Genomic DNA, 26,908 nt, shown 5'->3' on the forward strand with positions numbered 1-26,908 from the left:
CGACTCAATAGGGGTATAGAAATCTGTCTTACCGTGCAGGAAAATAGGAGGGGAATGGGATATGGGAAGGCAGGAAGGGTGATAAGAGAAGGTCCACATTGTGGGAAGGAGTGGTTAGTAGCAAAACATTTTTGAGGAAGGACAGGATGAAAGCAGAGAAAGAATAAATGGGGGAAAATAAGACATCATTCTCATGATGTCATTTCACCCTCTTCAAGAATGTAGTATAATATAAATAATAATTACAAGTATTGCTAAAAGTTAGTCTCACAGAATTTTTGTATTGTCCACATTATAATACAGGATCACAAGAGTGAGTTCAGAGTCTATCTGGTTCATCTCTCTCTCATATAAAAGACAAAATCTTTGGAGCCCAAATTTGCACATGGTAAGTGAACAAATGTCTCCCATCTTGAGAGCTAAGATTCTTTCCATTAGGGGAACATCAATGCAACTTAGACATACAGGGTGCGTGGATAGCAAACTGAACCTCAAAAAGAATGATAGGGTAAGAATAGAATAGATTCTGAGTAATTTTGAAGAAATTTGAGCTATTCCAAGTTTTTTTTTTTCCTTCTTGAAACAAATGCTTCTATATTCTTGAAAGTTAAGTTTCTGGTTGTAGGCCCGGAAGTCATAGATTAAATTGATGTTTTCCTCAAAGCACAAAGCCTATGCTGAGTATAAGGAGGGTGAAAATTTACTAAGGATGACTTGTGCAACTGTAAAGAATTAAGTAAGTACCTTTTTTTTTTTTTAATTGCAGCTACTTTTAAGAGGGGTTATATGAAGATATAAAATATCAGTGAAAATAGATATCTGAGATAATTTTCCTCCCATGGCAGTGTGAAACTCAAGGGCACTTTTAGAAAAAGTTGATCAAATGGGTACCAAAAATGAAAGATGGAAGATACTGGTGGCCAGGTGCCTGCTTTTATATGTAACTTAGAATTGGACTTTAGTTTGATTGCTAATAATTTATTTTTGTTAGTATAGTCTCCTAAATTGTAATGCATTTTACACATTTAGGATCAGTTTCTTTCCCATGCATAAGCCAAAGTACATTTTAAATTTCTTTTTTTTGCCCTTAATATGGTGACTTTATTGATGGTAAAAAAAATATATATATATATATATAGGACTCTAGGCTTCTCCCTCCACTACAAGGGTGGCTATGGGAAAAGATGTGAATGTGGCATGGGATCACCAATATAGAAATATAGGTCAGGGATGTGGGATCCCTAGTGGTGGAACTCTTTTTTTTTTTTTTTTTTTTTTTTTTTGGGATCTGTGATTTTCCACTTTATTCTTTGGAGGTCATGTAGAACATGAGTTCCATTACATGATTGTTATAACCATAGTCATCATTCCAGGAAATGGGCTTGACAGAATGGTCCTTGAGGGCAATATCAGTGCCAACATCAAAGGTATAAGAGTGGGTGTTGCTGTTAAAGTTACAGGATACAAGCTGGTCCTCTGTGTATAACAAGATGCCCTTCAAGAGTCCTTCTACTGCCTCATTCACCACTTTGTGGATGTCATCAAATTTGGCAGGTTTCTCCAGTGGCAGGTCAGATTCACAATGCAGACATTAGAAGTAGGAACATAGAAAGTAATATCTGTGAGCTTTCCATTCAGCTCAGATATGAAATTGCCTACATCAACAGCAATACCAGTGGAAGCAGAGATGATGTTTTGGGTAGCGTCATACCCATCACAGCTTGCCAGAGGAGCAATCTGCTGTCTTCTAAGCAGCAGTGATGGCATGAATTGTATGCATAAGTCCTTCCACAATGCTAAAGTTATCATGAATGACCTTGGCCAAGGGGACCAAGCAGTTGGTAGTACAGAAGGCATTGCTGATAATCTTAAAGGAATTATCACATTTCTCATAGTTTACTCTTTTCAAACATTGGGGCATCAAAAGAAGGGGCAGAGATTATGACATGCTTAGCTACACCCTTCAAGTGAGCCCTACCCTTTTGCATGGTGGTAAAGATGCCAGTGGATTCTACAACATACTTGACTCCAACATTTCCCCATTTGATATTTGTGAGAGCCCACTCCTGGAAGATGATAATGATTTTCCCATTGATCACCAGATTTCCACTCTCAACCTTGACTGTGCCTTTGAACTTGATGTGAGTAGAATCATATTGAAACATATAAACCAGAGAGTTCTGGGGGTAGAGGCAAGATGATAGAGTAAAGTCAGGAAACTGCTTGAGCTCTCCCAGTTTCCCTTGAAAACCACATGAAACCAAACCTCTGAACAGAGTCTGATGGAATGAAACCACTCTCAAGCTCAAGATAGATAGAAAAAACTTCAGGAAAGGTCAGTCTCACTGGAGGGTGTTTAGCCTAGATCAGCCAGACTCTGGGAAAGCTGTTGAGACAGTCTTAATCACAGTAAATCAGCAACTAAGCCCCTCAGTTCTGGATCAGCAGAGGAGCAAATCAGAGGGGCAGCTTCCAGGTCCAGCTCAGAAAGCAAATTCTGGGAAAGCAGGCTATTTCCTGAAAAGAGCAGGCAAAGCTACCCCTCCAAATACAAGGGGGTGCTGTGCTCTAAGTCAAGCCTCAGAACATCACAGGAAGCTTAGGACAATGCCACCTTTACACCAAGAGTAGAGTTCCACCTTAAAATTGAGAGAGAGAGAGAGAGAGAAAGAGAGAGAGAGAGAGAGAGAGAGAGAGAGAGAGAGAGAGAGAGAGAAGAGAAGAGAAGAGAAGAGAAGAGAAGAGAAGAAAATGAAAAAAGAAACAGAAATTAACTTTGACCATAAAAAGTTATTATGGTGACAGGGCAGGCCAAAGCACCAACTCAAAGGAGAACAGAATGTCCACAGGAGAAATCTCAAAGAGTGAAATAAATTGGTCTCAAACACAAAGAAGCTTTTTTAGAAATGTTCATAAAAGACATCAAAAGACAAATAAGAAAGAGAAAAGAAAAAAAAAATGAGAAAAGAAATGAGAGAGTCAACCGTTTGGAAAAGGAAGGAAAAACATTGTTTGAAGGAAACAACTCCTTAAATAGAAAAATAAAGCAAATGGAAAAAGAAGATACAAAAGATAAACTCAAGAAAATCACACATCAAAAATTAGAACTAGGCAAATTGAAGCTAATAACTTTATGACAGCAAAAATCAGTCAAACAAACTGAAAAGAATGAAAAATGGGGAAAATGGGAAATACCTCATTGGCAAAGAAATCCAGAAAATACAATTTTAAAAATTATTGACCTACCTGCAGGCCATGACCAAAAAAATAGCCTGGATAGCATTCTGTAAGAAGTCATTAAGGAAGACTTACCCAATATTCTAGAAAAAGAGGGGGAAATACTCAATGAAATAATCTATAAATCACCTCTGGAAAGAGATCCCACAAGTAGATATGATAGACCTCTGGGGAAATTGAATGGGGACAGAAAGGAGTACACCTTTTTCCTCAGTGATACATGGCACCTACATAAAATTGACGATGTATAAGGGCATAATAACCTCATAATCAAATAAAAAGGCAGAATTAGTAAATGCTTCCTTTTCAGATCAGAATGCAATAAAAATTATATTCAATAAATAGCCAGGGAAAGAGAATCTAGAATGAATTGGGAATTAAATAATCTAATTCTAAAGAATGAGTGGGTCAGAGAACATCACAGAAACAATCCATAATTTCATCCAAAAAATGGCAATAATTAGAAAACACACCAAAATCTATGGGATGTAGCCAAAGCAGTTCTTAGGGGAAATGTTATATCTCTAAATAACTACATAAATAAAATGGAACAAGGGTAGATCAATGAGTTAGGCATGCAACTAAAAAAGCTAGAAAAAGGACAAATTAAAAACTCCCAATTGTATAGCAAATTAGGACATATGAAACTCAAAGGCAATATTATAAAATAAAGACTAGGAAAACTATTGAAACTAATAAAGAAAATTGAGATTTGGTTTTATGGAAACACTAACTAAATAGAAAAAAACCTTTGGTTAATTTAATCAGAAAAAGGAAAAAAAAAAAGTCACCAGCTTCAAAAATGAAAGGGATAAACTTACCAACAATGAAAAAGAAATTAAAATAATAATTAGGAGCTATTTTGTCAAATTCCATGGTGGCAAATATGACAATCTAATGAAAATGGATGGATATTTACAAAATATAAATTACCCAGATTAACAGAAGAAGAAATAAAATACATAAATAATCTCATTTTAAAAAGGAATTGAAAAAGCCATTAAATAACTCCCTAAGAAAAAATCTCCAGGTCCACATGGATTCACAAGTGAATTCTACCAAACATTTAAAGAACACTTAATTCCAATACTATGTAAACTATTTGGAAAAATAGTAAAGAAGGAGTAGCACCGAATTCTTTCTTTGACACAAATATGGCACTGATACCAAAACCAGGAAAGGACAAAAAAGAGAGAGAAAATTATAGACCAATCTCCAGAATGAATATTGATGCAAAAATTTTATTTTTTTAATTTTTTATTATTATTAAAGCTTTTTTATTTTCAAGATATACATGGATAATTTTTTAACAATGACTTTTGCAAAACCTTGTGTTACAAATTTCACCTCCACCCACCTCAGATGGCAAGAAATTCAATATATATTAAACATGTTAAATATATATGTTAAATGCAATATATGTATACATATTTATGCAATTATCATGCAGCACATGAAAAATAAGATCAAAAAGAAAAAAAAAGAGAAAGAAACCAAATGCAAGCATACAATAACAAAAAAATTGAAAATTCTATCTTGTGATCCACACTCAATTCCCAAAGTTCTCTCTCTGGATGTAGATGACTCTCTTCATCACAAGATTATTGGATTTGGCCTTAATCATCTCATTGTTGCAAAGAGCCACCCCCATCAGAATCAATCTTCTTATAATCTTGTTACTGCCATGTACAATGATCTCCTGATTCTGCTGACTTCACTTATGATCAGTTCATGTAAATGTCTCCAAGCCTCTTTGAAATCATGCTGCTAATTTTTTCTATAGAACAATAATATTCCATAATATTCATATACTACAACTTATTCAGCTATTCTCCAACTGATGGGCATTCACTCAATTTCCAATTTATACTATAAAAAAGGCTACCACAAAGATTTTTGCACATGTGGTTCCTTTTCCCTTCTTTGTGATCTCTTTGGGATACAAACCAGTAGAAACATTGCTGGATCAAAGAGTGTGCATCGTTTGATAATCCTTTGGACATAGTTCCAAATTGCTCTCCATATGGTTGGCTAAAGTTCACAACTCCACCAACAATGTATTAGTATCCTAGTTTTCCCACATCCCCTCCAACATTCATCATTTCCTTTTCCTGTCATCTTAGCCAATCTGAGAAGTATATAGTAGTACCTCAGAGTTGTGCTTTTTTCTTTCTTTCTTTTTTTTTTTTTGGTGAGGCAATTGGGATTAAGTGACTATTCCAAGGTCACAAAGCTAGGAAATGTTAAGAGTCTGAGACCAGAATTGAGCTCAGGTCCTCCTGACTTCAGGGCTGGTGCTCTATCCATTGAGACACCTAACTGCTCCTAGATTGTATTAATTTACATTTCTATGATCATTTATTTAGAGCACCTTTTCATATGATAAGAAATGGTTTACATTTCTTCTTCTGAAAAATGTCTGTTCATATCATTTGACCATTTATCAATTGGAGAGTGGCTTGAATTCTTATAAATATGAAACAATTCTCCATATATTTTAGAAATGAAGCCTTTATCAATACCCTTGAATGTAAAAAAATTTCCCAATGTATTGGTTCCCTTCTAAACTTGTCTGCATTAGTTTTGTTTGTACAAAATGTTTTTACTTAATAATCAAAATGATCTCTTTTGTGTTTAGTAATGTACTCCAGTTCTTCTTTGACCAAAAATCCCTACCTTCTACACCAATCTGAGAGATAAACTATCTTTTTTTCTTCTGACTTGCTTTTAATATCCCTCTTTATGTATGAAACTCATTTTGACCTTATTTTATTATAGAATGTTAGGTGTGGGTCAATGCCTAGTTTCTGCCATACTAATTTTCAATTTTCCCAGCAGTTTTTGTCTTTCAATAATTATTTCCCCCTTGTTTTTGAGAATGTTGGGGCAGTTTTTCTTGATGATCTCTTGAAGAATGCTCTCAATACTCTTTTTTGGCCATGACCTTCAGGTAAACCAATAATTTTTAAATTTTCCCTTGTGTATATATTTTCTAGGGTAATTCTTTTTCCAATGAAGCTCTATAGTACCTTCTTTTTATTGTCTTCTGTTATTTTTATTCTCTTTTTTGTCCTATCCTTTGTCAAAAGCCTGATTTGATTATTACTACTACTTCCTTTAATTCACTTTACTTTATTTTTTTTTCCTCCAATGTCTTGTATTTTCCTTTCCACTCCCTATTGGATAAGATAGATTTCTATATCTATCTATCTGTCTGTCTGCCTGCCTTTCTGTCTATCTATCTATCTATTCTCCCCTCTGAACCAATTTTGTTGAGAGTAACATTCAAAGATTGTCTGTCCCCTAATCCTATTTTCTGCTTTACTATAACATCTCTTAATTACAAAATTCTATTATGTAAGAAGTTTTTTTTTTCCCCTTTCTATCCCCCCCTACTTCTCCCTTCTCCCAATGTCTCTCTTTCTTCACCTTCATTTTTTTTTTTTTGGAAATTATCTCAAAGTAATTAATTCTAACTCATGTTTTCTGTCTAAGTAAATTCCTACTGCCCTAATGATAATTAAGTTCTTAGAATGAATGTGTATATGTATGTGTGCATGTGCATACATACATACACATCTTAAGAACTTATATATAAGAATGTAAATAGTTTAACTTTATTGAATCTTTTTAGTTACCTTTATTTACTTTTTAAATGTTTTTCTTGAGCCTTGTGTCTGAATATCAAATTTCCTATTTGGCTCTGGGCTGTTCAACAGAAATGCTTAAAATTGCTATATTTCTTTAAATATTCATTTTTCCTTAAATTTATTTTTCTGTTTTGCTAGTTAGGTTATTATTGCTTATAGTGCTAGTTTTTTTTTTTTTTTTTTTGCCATCCAGAGAATTATATATCAATATAATATGTTATCTTAATATACGATTATATCTTAAGATAAGATATGTAGATATCCTTATATAAGATTGTCACTCCTTTAACATGGAAACTATATAGCCACATTGTGGCTATATAATATTTGAATGATTTCTTACTGTTTGCTTTCAGTATGTTTTTCTTGCACAAAATATTTCTGGAAGTGTTCATTTTGGGATATTTTTCAGAAGATCATCAGTGTATTCTTTCAATTTTTATTTTAATTTCTGGATTTATGATATCTGGGCAGTTTTTCTTTATATTTTATTGAAATATGATGTCTAGGTTTCTTTTTTTAATCATGGTTTTAAATTAATCTAATAGTTTTTTTTTTTTTTAACAATCTTTCTTTAATCTATTTTCTAGGTTAGTTGTTTTTCTGAAGTAATTCCCATTTTCTTCTTTTTTTTTCCCTTCTTCTGATTTTGTTTTATTGTTCTTGCTTTTTTCAGGGAGTTATTAGTTTCCATTTTCCCATTTCTATTTTTTTAATAGATTGTTTTTTTTTTTAGTGAGCTTCCATACCTCTTTTATTTTTTTTTCATTTGGCCAATTATGACTTTTAATTTAACAAATTATTTTTAATTTTTGGGAGGGAGAGGTAAGTTGGTTTTTTGTTCTTTTTGCCAAGTTATAAACTCTATTTTCATAATTTTCTTGTATCATTGTTCTTTCTTTAACTCTTCTAATTCACGGGGAATGGATTCTCATAGCATTTTTCTTATAAAGACTTTGACTGAAGTAATTTTAATATTGTTGTCTTCTAGATTATATCTTGGTCCTCCCTACTACCATAGTAGCATTTTATGGAAAAATTCTTTTTGGTTTTGGTTTTTTTTTGTGTCGTGGTTTGGTTTGTTTTTGCTTGCCTATTTCTGGACTTTGAACTCTCTCTAAAAGCTGGGGTCTCATCATCTTGGGGTTGAGAGATACTATTCTAAGCTTCAGGTTTTTTCATGCTACTGTTTTCAGAGCTAGTTCTGTGGGTCTGAAAGAAGGTGTTTAGTACTTTCAAAATGGTATGATTTAGAGGGAAGCGTTACACACTTTTCTAATTTTTACTCAGGAAAGGCCCTAGTTCCCCCTGTAGCCACAAGTGCAAGTGTTCCTCTGTGCTTCAGAACTGTGTGGAAAAGCTCTTTGCCCTTGTGATCAATAACAAGTACACTTCTCTGCTCTAGAACTAAGGATGAGAATTGCTTAGGGGCAATGAATTTGCCAATAAATGTTAATTAAACTCAGTGCCAGCAATCTTTCTAACCAATTAGTCATCTCCCTTACTCTCTGTGGCTTGAGAGCTTCAAAAGCAGAGTACATATGCAGAGGGTGTACATGCAGAAAACTAGGGGTTGAGGGAAACACACATTCATATGGCTAAAACAAACACATGTCTCTTCTCTTCTCACTTGTGAATAAAAGACAAAAAATAAAAGTAGAGACAATATCAAGGGGTAAAATCATTATTTCCTTCTTCCATATAACATATGCTTTAAACAATATGTACTGCCAACACCAAAATCTCACAAGTAGAGATTTTTGAGTCATGTTGACCCATATATTGAAAACATGACTAACTTGGTCTCACAAATCAAGAACAGATGAATTCCTCAAACAGATGAATTCAAATATATTTTGAAAATGTTATTTTCAAATAATTTGTATTTTTTGTAATCCTATATGTTTTGTTTTATGTATTTAAAAACATTATTTTGAAAAAAAGATGTCATTTTCTGGCAATCTGGCTTGTAAAGCAGTCCATAACACAAACAATCCTATTCTAAATGAAAGCAAAATTAGGCAATGTTACTTTTAGTTTTTAATGCAGTTTATAGACAATAATTAATTACTTCTCAGAGCATTTATGTGAAGAATTTCAAAATTCTAATTTAATTAGTTATAAAAAAGAAATGTGGACATTAAAGTGACATTTTGTGACCATGACGTAGTGATCAGTCATGGATTCTTAACCCTAAATTTGTATTTTGATCATATCAAACATGAGATGATAATACCATTTCAATTAGTTGTTCTTTAAGTTGTATACAAATTGTGATAATATTGGATAACACAACTAGTGATATGGGATAGAATACCATAATGTTCTGTACTCAGTAGGCATTGATTGATGGTTTCTTTAATTTCAATGTTTGTATAAAATATTTGATTGTATGTTTACTAAAAATGACTCTAGAAATATCATGTTAACCTCTGTCTTTTACTTAAGGTTTTTTTCCCCCTCTAGCAGTATGGTATAAACAGAATTCCTACTTGACAGTGGGATAAAAGCTTCCTGTTCTCAATTTCCCTATATTAAATCATGTTTTTACTATAACTTTATTTGGTGCTGAAATGAATATAGATTTGTATCCCTCAACTTTTATTTTTATAAAAGCTCTTAATGAATTATTCATTTTTCATTTACACAGTGAATCAAATAAAGGAGTTAGTTGTTTTTTTCTCAAACATCCAGGACAAAAATAAACTATTTTATGGAACATTTGATGACATCAACTTGTATAGTTGATAAGTATTTTGAAAAAAAATGATCATGAAAATGCACATTGTTTGCCAACATCTCTTGAAGCAAATAATGAGGTAAATTCTGTGAAGAACTCAAGCCCTTGTTGATTTAATAGAATGAGTTATTTCAGTACAAAAGTCAGAAGAATAACTAACAAGGAACAATAGATTGAAATATATGGTTGAACAAGAATTAAGTCAGGTCAAAGCCTTGAACTCTTAGCAGAAACCACACAACTATATATCATAAGTATTTTATTGAAAGAGAACAATTGGGCAATGTTGTGATGTCAAGCAACAGCTAATACAATAAAAAATTATGTTTAAAAACACTAAAGAATTTGTTACCTAAGTCAGCTAGCTATACATGATAAGACTACTGATTACTTAAAGAATTAATACATTGTAAGAGAAAATAAAAATTGGGGGGGGGGAGATGTGATATAAAATTGATAAAGCTCAAAAAATATTTATTTGAATGTAATGAGGTTTTTTAGCATATGTCCAAATCACTTGAGATGGGATTGTGGGGCAGATAGCAGTGATCTACATCTGTATCGGCTTGTGAAAGAGAGATATTCTGCATTTTCCTACTTATTGAATGGCACTCCCTCTTTGCAATGGAATATAGTTGAAAAGTCCTTGTCTTTACAACTACCCAACTGGAAAAGTCTTAGTCTTTTTGGCAGCATTAATGAAGTAAAAGCTATGTTCACCCACAGTTTGGATTCTAATAAGATAAAATGTAAAATTTCATACTGTTGTTTAAGTATTCAAATTACAAGATATGTGGAAGTGTAAGTATACAGCTCTTGATATGAAAAAAAAAATAAGGTTCTCCATCGTACACAAAAATAGCAATATTGTGTGATGATCAACTATGATAGAATTAATTCATCTCTCCAGTACAGTGATCCAAGACAACTCTAATAGACTTGGATGGAAAAAGTCATTTGCAGCCAGAGAAAGAACTATGCAGACTGAATGCAAATGAAAGTATCCTATTTTAACTTTTTTATTTTGTTTTGCTTTTCGTTCTTTGTTTTTTTTTCCTTTTATTTTTCTTTCCTAACATAACTATTATTAAAATATGTTAAGAATTATTATATATATTATATAAAAAAAGAAAAGAAAAACATTCTACATGTTTTAGGGATGGTAACCTGAGTCCATAAAAGTTCAACTGACTTACATTAGCCAAAAGGCTAATGAAATTTGACATTATATCAGGAAAGGCATGGTAGAAGGAAGGTAGGAAGGAAGGAAAATAAAGTTATCAACTGAAATTTAAAAAGAATTTTTCTAGGATGAGCTTTTCTAAACTTTTCCATATTGAAAACAAGTTTGATACAATAAACATTTTCAGTTTTAATTATTCAGCTTACAAATATGTCTTTCTTAATTTTCTCTAAATGGAAGTGGAGAGGTGTAGAGAGCTGAAACTCTGAAAAGGTGTACTTGAATTAGATAGCAGAGCACTTAAGACTATTCGATGTGGGATAATGGTTCTATAAGCATATTCTTAGATGAAATGGTGATGTGATAGCTCTCCTCACAATTGGTGCTTGGTAAATGTATGGTAGTGAGGTAATCGAAGGCAAGGATTGGAGGGCTGAGGGAGAAAAGTCAGGGTCACTTGGCTGCAGAACAAGGAGGAGAGAGGCTGAAGACTCCAGACTCCAAAATCCAGGATAATCTTTGGCAAATTGAGTGGCAGCTTGCTTGCCTCCTTCACTTCTCCCCATAAAGACCAAAACTTTGACTGCTCTGGACTCTGACTGATCCTGAGGCCCTCCAGAGAGTTAGCCCGGATTTTACAGAGAGGAGAAAAAACAATAATAGGACTATGGTAACAAACAATCATATTTAAGAAAAAATTCCAATATTTGTCACATAAAATATATATTTCATTCTGACTTTTTTTAAACAATTCTGTCAATATGTAGAAAGCATCCTCCATTATTTGTTTTCTAAAATTATATTAGTTGTTATATTGATCAGTTCTTGAGACTTTTAAAGTTTTTTGATTTAAAAATGTTATTTCTATTCTATAAATTGTTGTCTTTATTTTATTCAATTTAATCTACATTTGTTATCCCTGGTTATCTTGAATCCATCCTTTTGTCCTATCTTTTGATATGAATGTTCAAGATATTTACTAATGTCCTCAGCAATTTAGTAATTCACAATATATGGATACTCTCATAATTGATAGTTATTTGATAGAGAGATCTACCATAAATATATTTAACATATTCATATTTCTTATTTATCTATGATATAAGTTTAATAATGGTGTTACTGAATTAAACAGTACACAAAATTTCATTGCTTTTAGGACATAGTTTCAATTTGTTTTACTGAAGTTCTGGATGAATTCACAAGCCTACCAATATTGCATTAGTGTAGCTACTTGCCTAGAGTCTTACAATATTTGTGAGCTTCCTTTTTTATCTTACATAAGGTTTAATTACATTTCCTAATTTTTAATTATTTGCAAATTTTCAATGTGTTTTTAAGAGCTTCAATTTCTTTATTTGCAACTTTTTAGTGGAACTAGTTGGTACAATGTGTCAAGCTTTAGAACTAGAAAAGGAAATATTTGAGCTTATATCTAGCTTCAGATCTTTATTATATATGTGATCCTAGCTAAGTCATATGGCTGTTGCCTGCCTCAGTTTTCCTATTTGTAAAATTAGGATAATAATGATACCTACCTTCCAAAATTGTTCTGAAAATGAAATTATACACATATATATGTATATATGACCTTTGCAACTTTAGAGAACTATATAAATTCCAATATAATTATTATTCATATAATTCACAACTTTATCATGTTATAGTGCTTGTTGAAACAAATTTGAATCAATTCCTTATATATCTCAGGAATCAGGGTTTTGCTAGAAAATTCACAGCAAATATTTTTTTCCCCCAATTAAACCTTTTCCTTTACATTTAATTCATTTACACAAAATCTTTCAATTTTAGGTCATCAAAAATTTTTTATTTTACCTTATGTAATCCTATGTTTTCCTTTTTATGGTTGGTCCCTTAATCCAAAAAAAAAGTTACTTAATTTCACTTCTAATTTATTTATGATATGACTTTTACTTTCCATTTTGTTTCCACTATGTCCACTTATACATTTGGAGCTTGTTTTGGTTGTGATTTGTAAGTTTAAACAAAGTTTCTACAAGATGGTTTTCTAAACTTCTGAGTACCTTGAGTTTTTTCTTTAAGGAATTCTAAGGCATTAGATTTTATACCTAATGTTTGAATTATATATATATATTTTACCAAATACTAAACCATATTTAATTTCACAATTTTGTGGTATATTTTGAAATATGGTATTGCTAGGCTTCTTCCCTTTTTACTTATTTTAATTATTGCCCTTGAATTCCTTAGCCTTCTGTTGTTCCAAGTAAATTTAGATATTATTTTAATTATTTGATTTAGATAGTATTATAATTTAAATCATATTGGCGTGGCTTACTCATAAGCAATTAATATTTTTATCATTATTTAGATCTGTTGTTATCTCAAATGGGTATTTTGTAATTATATTTATAGGCTGCCTGTATTTGTTTTAGTAGTTAGGCATTCATATATTTTGCATTTATTTTAAATGAAATTTTTCTTGCATTTTCTTCATGCTAGATTTTGTTAACAGGCAGAAATGTTTATTATTTATATGCATTTATTTTGGCAAATTATTTTAGTTATTAAATTGTTTCAACTAATTTTAGTTGACTTTTGACAATTCTCCAATCAAATCTTTCTGTTATAAGGAAAATGTTATATTACCTCAATTGCCATATGTTAACTTGCTATAATTTGAAGGATAGACAAATATTTTTAAAACACATAGTAGATAGTATGAAAATAAATTCTGGCTACTTAGCTCATTATCTAGTAGTAGAAGTAGTAGTAGTAGTGGTGGTGGTGGTGGTGGTGGTGATGGTGATGGTGACTTGTAGTAATGAGAATGACAATATTTAAATTATCTCTGATTTATTGGAAAGTCTTCTGGTTTATCACAATTATATGTGATATCTCTTGCTTTTTTGTGGTTTCTTTGTTCCAGACACTAATTAGCTAATTAAGAAAGGGTTTTTGTTGCTATGCGTTCTAGTGTTTCTTAACATAAATGGGTTTTATAGTTTCTCAAAAAACTTTTTCTAAGCATGTTAATATACTTATTCAATTATTTAATTGTTATTAATATAGTCTATTATGTTTATATTTTTTCCAGTATTGAATTAACCCTTCCTTTCTGATATAAATTCAACCTAGTCATAGTGTATGACATTTTTGTTAAGTTGTTAGAGCTCATTCTTAAAATGTTTCTGTTAATACTTATTGGAGATATATTGATGTCTACTTTTACTTTTCTCTTTTGATTCTCTCTGGTTTTCATCAAATCTATATTAGAACTAATTTGGTAGAATCACTTATTTTCCTATTTTTGAAAAGTTTTTGCAAAATTGAGATTCATTTTTCAAAGAATGTTTGATATAATGACTTTGTAAATTAAATTAATTTTGGAGGTATTTTCTTTGGGAGGTTACTTACAAATTGTTCATTTTCCAGTTGTAAAGAATAAGTATTGCATAGGATAAAATGTTGATCCTGATATCAGGAAAACCTGAATTCAAAACAAGTTTCGGGTACTTACTACCCATTTGTCATTAGGTAAAGCAAAGAACTTTTCCTACTTCAGTTTCCTCATCTGTAAAAACAGATACTAATAGCAGTTACCTCTTAGAGTTTTTCTAAGAATAAAATTATATATGTAAGTATTAGCAAAGCTTAAAATATCATATAAATGCTATTACACTGAGATTTTTTAAATTATTTATTCTTAAATTAATCTGTAAATCTCATAATTTATATATTCTTTGAAAATATTCATTCATTTGTTTTAAACTATTAGTTTTATCCAAATAATTGAAGATTAGGGTTCCTACAAAATACTTTTATGTGTTCCATATTGGTGAATTGTTTTTCATTTTTTATGTTGGTTATTTGATTTTCCTGGGTTTTTTTCCTTTAAATTAGCTAAGTTTCATATTTTTTTTTCAAAAAGAGAAACCCCCTTTTAATTAATTCAATATTTTTTTCTTTAGGTTTTATTAATTTCTTTTTTGACTTTTAGAATTTTTATTTGGTGTTTAATTGATTTTTTTTTATTTTGATATTCCACTTTTTGCTGTTCATGTCCATTTCACTGACATGCATATGTGATACACAAAATATTCTATATATAGTTGAAAGCACAAAATATGATTAAATGAAAATGGCTCTTCATTTCATATCATTTCTTTTTTTAAAACTATGTAATGAATGTTACATCTTATTTTCAAAACATCCTTGTCTATCCTTTGTTCTGAACTTGGTTTTTATTCTCTTTTGTGTGCTTTCAGAATCATTACAATTGTGGTCTCTTTCAGTATCATTATTGCTAACACTTGTACCAACATAACATTTTTGATAATTTTCCATTCTCTTGAATTTTCTTTTCTCTTTGCCCCCATTCCTTACTTCTTTTCAAATAAGACTAAAGTAGTAATACAGATGGTTTTTGCCTAAAACATGTGATCTATAAATGAAATGGTCACTATTTGCTATACCAGCCATCTTCCCCATCTCTTGCTCAACTCTGATTCTAGGTGTTTCTTATTCTTCTTTTCTTTGTTAAAATATGTCTCTTAAGCTTTCCTACCCCAATATTTGTATTTTTTTTAATATCATGACTCTCCTTAGACTTATCCTATAATACTTTTAATGCTCTTTCTTTCAGAGTGTTAGAGGTATCAGAGGAAAGAAGGTGGTTTATGCAAGAAATATTATGAAAATACAATCAAGAGAACTTACAACTGATTGGAAATGGAGTTGGAGAAAGATAAAGAATCAGGGATTATGCATGAATTATAAGCCTGGATGACTTGTGTGATAATACTCTCTCTTTTTTTTTTTTAAAAATCAAAACTTTTTTTATTTTCAAAACATATATAAGGGTATTTTTTTCTCCATTGACCCTTGCAAAACCTTGTGTTCCAATTTCTTTCCCACACCCTCTCCTAAATGGCAAAAAATCTAGTGTATATTAAACATGGTAATATATATATATAAATCCAATATAGGTATATTTATTTATACAATTATCATGTGGCACAAGAAGAATCAGATCAAAAGGAAAAACTGTGAAAAAAATTCAAACAACAACAAAAGAAGTGAAAATTCTATATTGTGATCCACACTCTATTCCCACAATCCTCTTTTTGGGTGTAGATGGTTCTCATCATCACAAGATTATTGGAACCAGACTCATGTCTCATTGCTGGGAAGAGCCCCATCCACCAGAATTCATGGAACTCTCTCCAGGCCTCTCTAAAATCATTCTGCTCATCATTTCTTCTAGAACAATAATATTCTGTAACAGTCATATACCATAACTTGTTCAGACATTCTCCAACTGATGGGCATACACTCAGTTTCCAGTTTCTTGCCACTACAAAGAGGGCTGCCACAGACATTTTTGCACATATGGGTCACTTTCCCTCCTTTAAGATCTCTTTGGGATAGAAGCCCAGTAGAAACACTGTTGGATCAAAGGGCATGCACAGTTTGATAACCTTTTGAGCATAGTTCCAAATAGCTCTCCAGAATAGTAGCATAAGTTCACAACTCCAGCAACAATGTATTAGTGTCCCAATTTTCCCATATCCCCTCCAACATTCATCATTAACTTTTCTTGTCACCTTAGGCAATCTGAAAGCTATATAGTGCTTTCTCAAAGTTGTCTTGATTTGCATTTCTGTGAAGTGATACTTTCTTTTCTTTTTTTTTTTTTTTATTTAATAGCCTTTTATTTACAGGTTTTTTGCATGGATAACTTTACAGCGTTAACAATTACCAAACCTCTTGTTCCAATTTTTCACCTCTTACCCCCCACCCCCTCCCCCAGATGGCAGGATGACCAGTAGATGTTAAATACATTAAAATATAAATTAGATACACAATAAGTATACATGACCAAAACATTATTTTGCTGTATAAAAAGAATCAGACTCTGAAATATTGTACAATTAGCTTGTAAAGGAAATCAAAAATGCAGGTGGGCATAAATATAGGGATTGGGAATTCAATGTAATGGTTTTTAGTCATCTCCCAAAGTTCTTTCTCTCGGCGTAGTTGGTTCAGTCCATTACTGCTCCATTGGAAATGATTTGGTTGATCTCGTTGCTGAGGATGGCCAGGTCCATCAGAACTGGTCATCATATAGTATTGTTGTTGAAGTATATAATGATCTCCTGGTCCTGCTCATTAGTGATGATACTTTCAAGAGTAATAGGAAAGTGTTGGAAGAATGATGTTGGAGCAAAGATCATGAGTGCAGTTTTGGTCATGTTTGGTTTTGAGATGTCCAATTTTAGAATATTAGACATTGGAGTTGTAAGACTGGAGGACAGGAAAGAGGTAAAAGATAAACAAAGAGATCTATGAATCATTTCCATAGATGTGCTAAATTAGCACTTGTTAATGAATGATAATTTATGAAATTACAAATTGAAATATGATGGAGAGAAAAGAAAAGAAAAAGAAAGGAAAGAAAGGAAAAAAGGGGGGAAAAGAAAAGAAGAGTCAAGACAAGGTCTCAAGGGACACTCATTGTTAGTAGATATGATATGGATGAAGAACCAGCAAAGGAGACAAAGACAGTGAAACCAAAAAGGTTATAAAATCAGGATAGATTAGTGATGTCATGAAAATTTAGATGAAAGAGAATATCAAGAAGAGGATGGTTGACCATATCAAAAGCTAAAGGGAGTAAAGAAGGATAAAGACTGAGAAAAGGTCATTAAATTAAGCATGTAAGAAATTATTGTTAAGTTTGATGGAAGAAGTTTCAGCTAATTATAAATTTAGAAGCCAGAATGATAAAAGGTAAAAAGAGTAAATATAGTGGAGGCAATGATTAAATGAAGTTGAAGGCTAAAGCCTAAAAAAAATTAGAAATAGAATGATAGATAACAGAGATAAAGGTTTAAGTGAAAATATTTTTGAAGATAAGTGTGACTTGATCATGTTTATAAGCAATAAAGGAAACATCCAGTAGACATGGGAAGATTAAATGTAGTTCAGAGAATGGAAACAATAGAAAGGAAAATCTACTGAACATCAATTGGAATAAGATTATTTTTTGCTCTTAAGGTGATTTGCCTTAACAAGGAGAATTAGCCACTCCTACATTTGATATAGAAGTGAAAGAGAAGATAGTAATGGAAAGCATCAGAGATGAAAAAGAGGGGAGAAACAAAGCATTAAGAGAATGGCTTCAATTATTTTTTTCAGTAATATATGAGTGAAACTTTTGATCATAGAAGTAGGGAAAGACAATATCATAAAATTCTGAAAGTTGAAAAGATTTGGAAAATGAGGTGTGATAAGTGGCACTGTGAATTCATTAGAGTAGAGCTCAGAGTATTGACATTGATCTCTGAGAGCCCATATAAAATTACATAAAATATACATGTATGAAATCAAACACTTTTTTCATCATTTTCTCCAGCTGTATTAGCAATACATCAATGAAGGAACAGTAGGTAGATGGTGGCAGTAATTCAAGGTCAACATTTAGCAAAGCAAGATAAGCAATAGGTTAACACAAGAGATTCAAGAAAAGAGGATTTTGTAGAGAGGTTACCAAGAGGTCAGAGTGGGGATTTGAGGAATGTATACACCATCTGTATGTGGGTACAAACACACAGACACACACTCCATATATATTGTATATTGTCCTTATGGTCAGTGTGTTTTGCTTCATAGATGACATGTTTTTTAATGATAATTTTGGTCCTTGTCTTCTAGATTGTCTTTCACCACTATGTATTTGCATTCCCCAACTATTATTTTCTCTTATTTTTTATTGTTTTGGTTTTAGTGAAATTTGCCATCGTAGATTCAAATATATTCTCCACATATTTTTGCTGTTTGGGTCATCAATTCTGTTCTTACAATTCTCATTCCTCTTTTAAATCATTCACAATCATTATGATATGTTTCCATGTTTTGCTCAAATTTCAGAGAGTGCTTTGTTTTCTCAATTCTTGGATCAAATTGCTTTTGTCTTGTAGTACTTATTTACAGATACCTGAATTCTACTCTTTCTCAAGCACTTGGCCATATTTCCTTTTTCTATTAGTTTTCCTTATTGATTTGTCTGTTTACATTCATGATCTTTTAGTCTTCTGAGTTCTTTGGTAATTTCAGCCTTTTTCCCCTTTATTTTCCACTATTGTTCACTTTCTTTCTGAATCTCAAAATGTCTCAGCTCTCTTATCTTATGGGTACTTGCTGTATGGCTTCAAACTAACTCTCCTTGTCTGAAGCAGAATAGAAATTTTCTGTCTATGTGTACTAGCATGAGTAAACTTTCAAAAATTAGCTACAATCTCCATTGCACCAAAAATACAGGTCAGAGATCCAGTTATACAGTTGGGTTTTGTCACAAGTCTGTGTGGGCCAATCAGTGTAGCTTCACTGCCAATATTTTTTTTGGCTCTTATTATTATATTTTTTAGTTAAATTACACACAGAAATTTGCATTGGTTTCTTTTTCCAACTTCTTATGAATTTTCATATTTCCTTTATGCTTTTTTGTAAACTACTTATAGCTAGATTCGCTCTCTAAACCATTTTGTGATTCCTCTTGTTTTATGGATCAGTTAATTCTTGTATAATCATGTACAACTGGGTATATCTTTTTATCTTGTTCTCTTAAATTCCCCACCTTTTCTTCTACCTTCTTGTTACAAAGAAGAGGATGATTAAAGAAGAATATATTGGGGAAAAACAAAGAAGAAGAATATGCTGGTCAATAGTTCATGCTTGAGGAAATAAATTTCCTTCTTCATTATCACTCCTATTTCCTCTGACTGCTCTTTTACCAGCTGAGACAGACTTCAAAGATTCTTACTCTTTTTTTTCCCTGTCCTTTATATATATATATATATATATATTCACTCTCTGATGTTAGATTCATATTGCTATTGTTTATGATTAATTTTTTTCTTTTACTCTCCTTTCCTTCATTTTTGTCCTTCCTGCTCTCCCTATATGTTCTTATTCCCTTATTGACTTGAATGTATTTTTCTTGGCAGTTCAAATAAAAATGAGGTTCAAGTGATGTTTAGTTTTCCCCAAAATTTCTTCTATTTTTGTAATACCTTCTACTTCCCATTCTTTATTAAAGAGATAGAAAATCCTTCCACTCTGTTCTTTCTTTTCTAATATATTGCATTCTCCATAATTTTCTTTTCTTTTACATTTCTCTGTTATTTAACTTGCTCTTTTACCCCCAATAACTTCAATATTTTAAGTACCAGTTGCATCATCTCCATTTATTACAGTGCAAACTCTTCAGTAGTTCCCTCAATTAACTAACATATTAAGAATTTCATTTTTCTCTTGAATCCATTTTTTTGTATTGCAAAATTCCTGTTTAACTCTGTTTTTTTTTTTAATTAGGAGTAATTAGAAGATTTCTGTTTTATTAAATATAATTTTCTCCTGTAAAATTATACTTTGTTTTTGCTAGGCAACTTTATTTTTGTTGTAAAGCTATAGATATTTTTTTCCCTTTGAGGATGTCCCATTCCACTATTTCTTTTTTGTTGGATTTTGCCATACTTGATTAACTATTTCTTTCTGGCACTGTGAAGCACTTTTTTTCTCTATAAAATGGAACCATTTTTTGGCTGTAATGCACTATGAATTTTTATTTTTTTTCTGTCTATATATACATGGACACATATATAATAAGTATATTTCTATATATATATGTATAACTATATGATATATGTATGTGTATTCACTTTTTCTTTTGATAAATTTAAGTAGTTTTTCTTCATAATATGTAGAAATGTCATCCATTTTCTATTTTTTAGCATAGATTTTATGTTGTCAAGTGATTTAAAAACTATCTGTTCTTCATTCTTTCAAGTTGGTTGGTTTTAATATGAGACAACATTTTCTATTTTTGCTAGGATTTTGACTGTTTTAATGTTTCATTCTGATTGCTATCTTCCTATTAACAGCTTCATAGGTATCAGGTTCCTGTTTGGTTCTGAACCAATTATGGACATGGAATTTTGTGCAGCTCCAATACATACTTATCACATTCAGCTCCCTCTAACTGTCTCAATTTTCTATAGTTTCAGACTGGCTAAACTCTCTCTACTGCTTTCCTAGCTCATCCAACAGTTTCTATTCTCTTTACTTGGCTGTGATATAAATCAATGATACACACTTTGCCACAAATCTATAGACCTGCTTCCTTCCCTCTTTCTTTCTTTTCAATTCATGCTCTGATCACTTACCCAATTCATAATCCCATTACTGGGAATGAACAACAAGGTTACCAGTCCATCCTTGATCCATAGTTCCTATCTTAACCTTTTGTTTATAGACTGAACTATTTATCTTGTTATGATGACAAAATGACTCGTAGTTTCTTTTTGGACTTCCTGGTCACTCCTTACTCTGGTGCTTTTTCTAAATTTGTTGTTGTTGTTGAAATAGTTGGTGAGAGACTTTGACTGGGACTGATTCTTCCTGAATAATTATCTTTCCCCATTTTTCAAACAGTTTCCATAGAATTATTAAACTGGTAAAACAAGCCAAAGAATCAACCATTTCAATGTCTGATTTTATTATGGATAAGAAAAATACTCTTGAGTATATTTTCAAAATTCAAATTTAAGCAAACATTTTCCTTATCATGACGATAAGGCAAATTTTATTCTAGGCGCTGGAAATAGAAAAAAATATATTCCTACTGTCAAGGAGCTTGCATACCTATAATTCCTTTAATATGCTTTAATATCCTTATTTTAAATGTATAGTGTTTGTTTCTTTTAGTACTGTTAACATTCCCCAAAGAGGAATTTAGACATGCAACTTATTTTTACCAAAGAAAAGCTACATGTAGAGCACATTCTATATGTAATCTTAAACTGAGAAGTATTAGTAAAAGATTTTAGGTTTATAATTTGGATAATTAAACTGCTGTGTGAAAATGAAGTTTAGTATTAATGCAAGTGTTTAAGATAAACTTCTACCACTGTTACTTGAAATTTAACAAGAAAGTAAAGTTAAGTGAAAGCTTAACTTATATGCTCTGTAGACTTAAGAATTCCAATAGCCACATTGCATGTCCATTTTATATTTTTATGTGCTTCTCTGGTAAAACAAAAGATAGACATGATTTCTCAAGATTCTTGTAGATGGGTAAATCATTTTTACAAAACTGAAATATAGTAATTTTGAAGGCAAAGCACATGTAATATTTGTAAAGTGCTTAACACAAAGATTGATACATATTAGGAACACAATAAATGTTTATTCTCCTTACTGGCTTGAAATAAATCCTTTATTTTCTTTCCTTAATCATAAACACTTGCTCAGATAAGGTTAACATACAATGATAAGTCATACATTTAGATCTGGCACATTTTTATTCAATTAACTGAAACATTCCACCCAGTGTGACCAATTGCATTTTAAGAACTAGAAAATTTTATGAAATATGCATGTTGACATTTACCAAAATTCCAGTATTAAATGCTTAAAAAGTGGGAAATTTTGACAGGAACTATGAAAATATTTACATTGCCCTGAAATTGAATCTTTTATGAATATGAAACAGTTGACTTTGCATTTAATTACTAGTCACATCAAGATAACCAAACAAATCTATATTTTCAAGTTCCTGTTGTAAGTTAGAGAGTATGTTTCTTCATACTTTCCTGAAACAAACTATGTATTTCCTGATTTACCCATACAAATTTACATAATCTGATTGACCTTTTTTTTCAGAAAACATTAGAACTGTCCAAAATGACATGACTTCATTTCTGGATTTGATTACAGGATATTCAATAAATGTCAATAATCCTGCATTTGTATCAGGTCACGTTATTCCCAGGATTTCTCATTATAGCATAGTATAGGGCAGAACACACAAGTTCTCCAAACAACCCAGACTTCTCCTGAAATATACTTTAACTATGACTACTTAATATATAAAATTTTTTAAATTTTATGATTGAATTTATGAAAATGCAATAATTTAGGAATTCATTTCTAAGTGCCAAACACTATGCTATATTGGGAATAAAATGGAAATAAATGAGATAGTTATATATAATTGAGCAAATCAACTAGCATTTATTAAGCATTATGATATGCCAAACATTATGCTAAACATTAGGGAAACAAAAAGTAGATAGAAATTTCCCCTACTCTCAAGGAATTCAGTCTAATGAAGAAGACAACAGGCAAACAAATATGAACAAACAAGTTATATATCTGATAAATTGAAGGTAATCTCAGAGAAAAGGCATCAGAATGAAGGGAGTTGGGAAAATTTTTCCACACAAGGTGAGCCTAGCTGAGATGTGAAAGAAGCCAAGGAAGCTACGAGACAGAGGTAAGAAACAAGTGTTTTGCAGAAATGGGGAAGAGCCACTGAAAAATCTTAATTAGAAGAAAAGTATGGAAGCCAGTATCATTTGATCAAAGAGAAAATATAGGGGAATAAAGTGTAAGATGGCGAGGAAGATAGGAATGGGCTAGATTATGGAGCACTTTGAAAATCAAACAAGATTTTATATTTGACCCTGAAACTAGTAGAGAACTAGGGAGTTAACTCATTGAGTATGAATGTTTGTAGCAGTGTGCCTGTGTATGGGAAATAATCAGTTCAGTAATTTAGGAAGATAAATTTTACAGCTGATTAAAGGATACATTAAAATGATGAGAGACTTGAGACCAGGACACTGACCTAATATAATTGAACCTTCAGACCAATTGTATTAGGACATTTGGGAGATGATGTGGGATTGCAATGGTCTGGTAGAAGTGTCAAAGGAGAGAAGGGATACGTACACAAGATGTTATAAATGGAAAAATGTGACCAGTCCTAAGGAGCCAAAATATAGTTGAAAAAATTAGCACATAAAAGTTCACTTCGGAGAGGAGGCATAGAAAAGCTCAGAAATTAAAAATGAATGGTGGCAGTATATATGGCAAGGTTTATGGATCTTTCAGTTATATCACTAGTTTTGCTAATAGTTCTGGAGATTGTTAGAACATAGAAAGAGCAGATGATAAAGTTTGCTCACTTTTTATCTCATCACATGGAATAAAGTTGGTAACTTCTACATTAAACAAGCTCTATGAGCAGCCCAGTATGTTGGATGTTTTCTGGGTAGGCTGAGCAAACATAAGCAGAAAGGCAAAGGAGCTTAGGTTTATCTGGCGGTAGAGGATCTTCACATAGCTGATGAAAAATGGACCTAACTGGGATCAGAGAAGGGGCAACATAGGAAGTCAACAGGATCAAGTTTATTGTTTCAATTTCATCTTTCTTTCAAAATAATTTGTTCTTCAACAAATCTTTTTCCCCCTTTATATCAATAAATGTTTTCAAATGGCAATGGACAGAAATGTAACTTGGGAATGATCATGGGAAAAATCACATTGCCACTGCACTTGAATTCACTCCTACTGATTTTACAGTTTTTCTATTAGTCATTAATTACCCATGTCACCACTGTTGCAAAAAATCGTTTTTTAAAACAGCAACATCTTAGAGTATGTGCCTTATTAGTGATGTAGTTTCATCTGAAATATGTTATACATATTTAAAACTGTCTCTTTTCATACATATTTAGTGTAATGTATCTTTTTGTATATTACTTGTACTGTTTGTAGTGATTATACTACATAACTTAGAATTTTTTTGGAAAAAAAAAAACCTCTAATTTTTTTTATTTATTTCATTTGCTTTTAATGCTTTGATTTCCTGAATCTCTCCCTTCCTTCCCACCCTTATACTTTTAAAGGCACCTTTAAATGTGAAATTATATAAAACATTTCCATAAAAATCATGTTGTGACAAAAACAAATAGATTCCCCACCCCCCCAAAAAAAAATCTTCAAGAAAAATAAATAAAAACAGAGAAGTCTGTATTCTTTAATCTGAATTCAAACCCAATCAGTACTTTCTCAGGACATGGGCAGCTTTTTTCATCGTAAGTCTTTCAGAGTAGTCATAAATCATTGTATTGGTGAAAATAACAAAGTTATTCACAGTAGATCATGGTAAAACATTATTACATTGTATCAGTACATTTCACTTTCCTTGATTCCTGGAGAACTTTTGAGGTTTTCCTGAAAGTATACTGCTCATTATTTCCCATAGAACAATAATATCATCATCATAATTACATATCACAATTTATTCGTCACTGTCCAATGGATGGGCATCCCTTCAATTTTAAATTCTTTGCCCTGAGAAGAGAGGTGCTATGAAGAATTTTTTAAAGAATATGTCCTTTTATTTGTTTTTAAATTTCTTTTAGGATTCATACCTACTACTGATATTGTTAGGTCAAGGGATATGAATGATTTTTTTAGCCCTTTGGACAGTTTATATGTTTTTATTATCTATCAATTGGGGAATGACATTTTGTTTTTTACAAATTTGCCTCAGTTCTCTTTACATTTGAGAATTAAAGCTTTCATCAAAGAAATTTGCTTCAAAATCCTTTCCCCAGTTACTATCAGCAATTGCCCCCCCATTTATTTTATTCTCTCTCTCTTTACTTCCACACTGAATCTTCTGAAAAGTGTTTTCCTGTTAACCACCTAACCCCCCAACCCCGCCCCGTCCCCCAATTATGTCATTTCTTGTATCACTAGCCCAGCTTCCCATACACCTTTACCCTCCTACTTTCCTGCAGGGTAAGATAGATTTCTATACCCATATTAAGTGTGTATATTGCCTCTTTGAGTCAACTCTGAATAAGGTGTACTCATGCTTCCTGCTATTCTCCCTCCTCCCCTTCATTGCAAAAACTTTTTTCTTGACTCTTTTATGACAAATAACTTACTCTATTCCACTGTTCTTTTCCATTCTTCTTGTATATTCCTCTCTCACCCTTTAATTTTTTTATATTATTCCTTCATATCCAACTCACACCTGTACTCTTTGACTATATATGTTCCTTCTAACTGCCATAATAATGAGAAAGTTCTTATGAGTTACAAGTATCATCCTTCCATGTAGGAATATAAACAAATTAAACCTTATTAAGTTCTTTCTGATATCTCTTTCCTGAAAAACTCCTTATTCTTTTCCAGATTCCTGTGCTTGAAAATCAAATTTTCCATTCAGCTCTAGTCATTTCATCCCTAATGTTTGAAAATTCTCTATTTCACCAAATGACTACCTTTTCCTTTGAAGGATTATACTTAATTTTGCTAGGTGATTCCTGAGTGCAATTTTAGCTAAATTGCTCTCTGGAATATCATATTAAAGGACTCTGGTCTTTTACTGTATAAGCTGCTAAATCTTGAGTTATCCTGACTGTGGCTCCCCTATACTGAAATTATTTCTTTATGGATGCTTGCAATATTTTCTCCTTTACCTAGAAGTCTGGAATTTGGATATAATATTCCTGTGAGTTTTCATTTTGGGATCTCAGGAGGTTATTGGTGGATTCTTTTAAGTTCTATTTTACTCTCTGTTTTTTAGAATATCAGGACAATTTCCTTGATAATTTCTTGAAAGATAATGCCCAGACTATTTTTTTTTATCATTACTTTCAGGCAGACCAATAATTTTTAAATTATCTCTCCTGGATCTATTTTCCAGGTCAGTTGTTTTTCCAAAGTGATATTTCACTTTTTTTCTATTTTTTCCCATTTTTTTTTGTTTTGCTTTTTTGTATATTGAATTTTTATAATTAGCTTTCATTTACTCTATTTTTAAAACAATTATTTTCTTCAGTGAACTTTTGTACCTCTTTTCCCAATTGGCCAATTTTGCTTGTTAAGGCATTCTTCTTTTCATTAGTTTTTTTTTTTTTTTAATTTCTTTTTGCACCACTCTCAATTCTTTTTCTAAGTTTTCCTCTATCTCTCCTGATTTTCAAAGTCCCTTTTGAGCTTTTCCATGACCTGAGCCCAATTGTTATTTTTCTTAGAGGCTTTGGACATAAAAGTTTTGACTTTATCATTTTTTTAATGATAGTGAGTTTGAATCTTTCTTGACATCACAACATCTTTCAATGGTTAGAAAGTTTTCTTTTTTTTTTTTTTTTTTTGGTTTTCTGCTCATTTTCCAAGGCTATTACTCTGATTTTAATTCTTCATTAAAGTTGTGTTCTGTTTCCAGTTTGAAGGGTGTAGTACCCCAAGCTT

General features: G+C 31.7%; 1 pseudogene; it reads right to left on the bottom strand.

Moving 5' to 3' along the window:
- Positions 1–1,303: 1,303 nt before the first annotated feature.
- The window catches only part of LOC100916173, a 104,262-nt pseudogene continuing 78,657 nt past the window's right edge, over positions 1,304–26,908 (bottom strand).

Source organism: Sarcophilus harrisii, chromosome 1 (assembly GCF_902635505.1).
Source record: "Sarcophilus harrisii chromosome 1, mSarHar1.11, whole genome shotgun sequence".
NCBI lineage: Eukaryota > Metazoa > Chordata > Mammalia > Dasyuromorphia > Dasyuridae > Sarcophilus > Sarcophilus harrisii.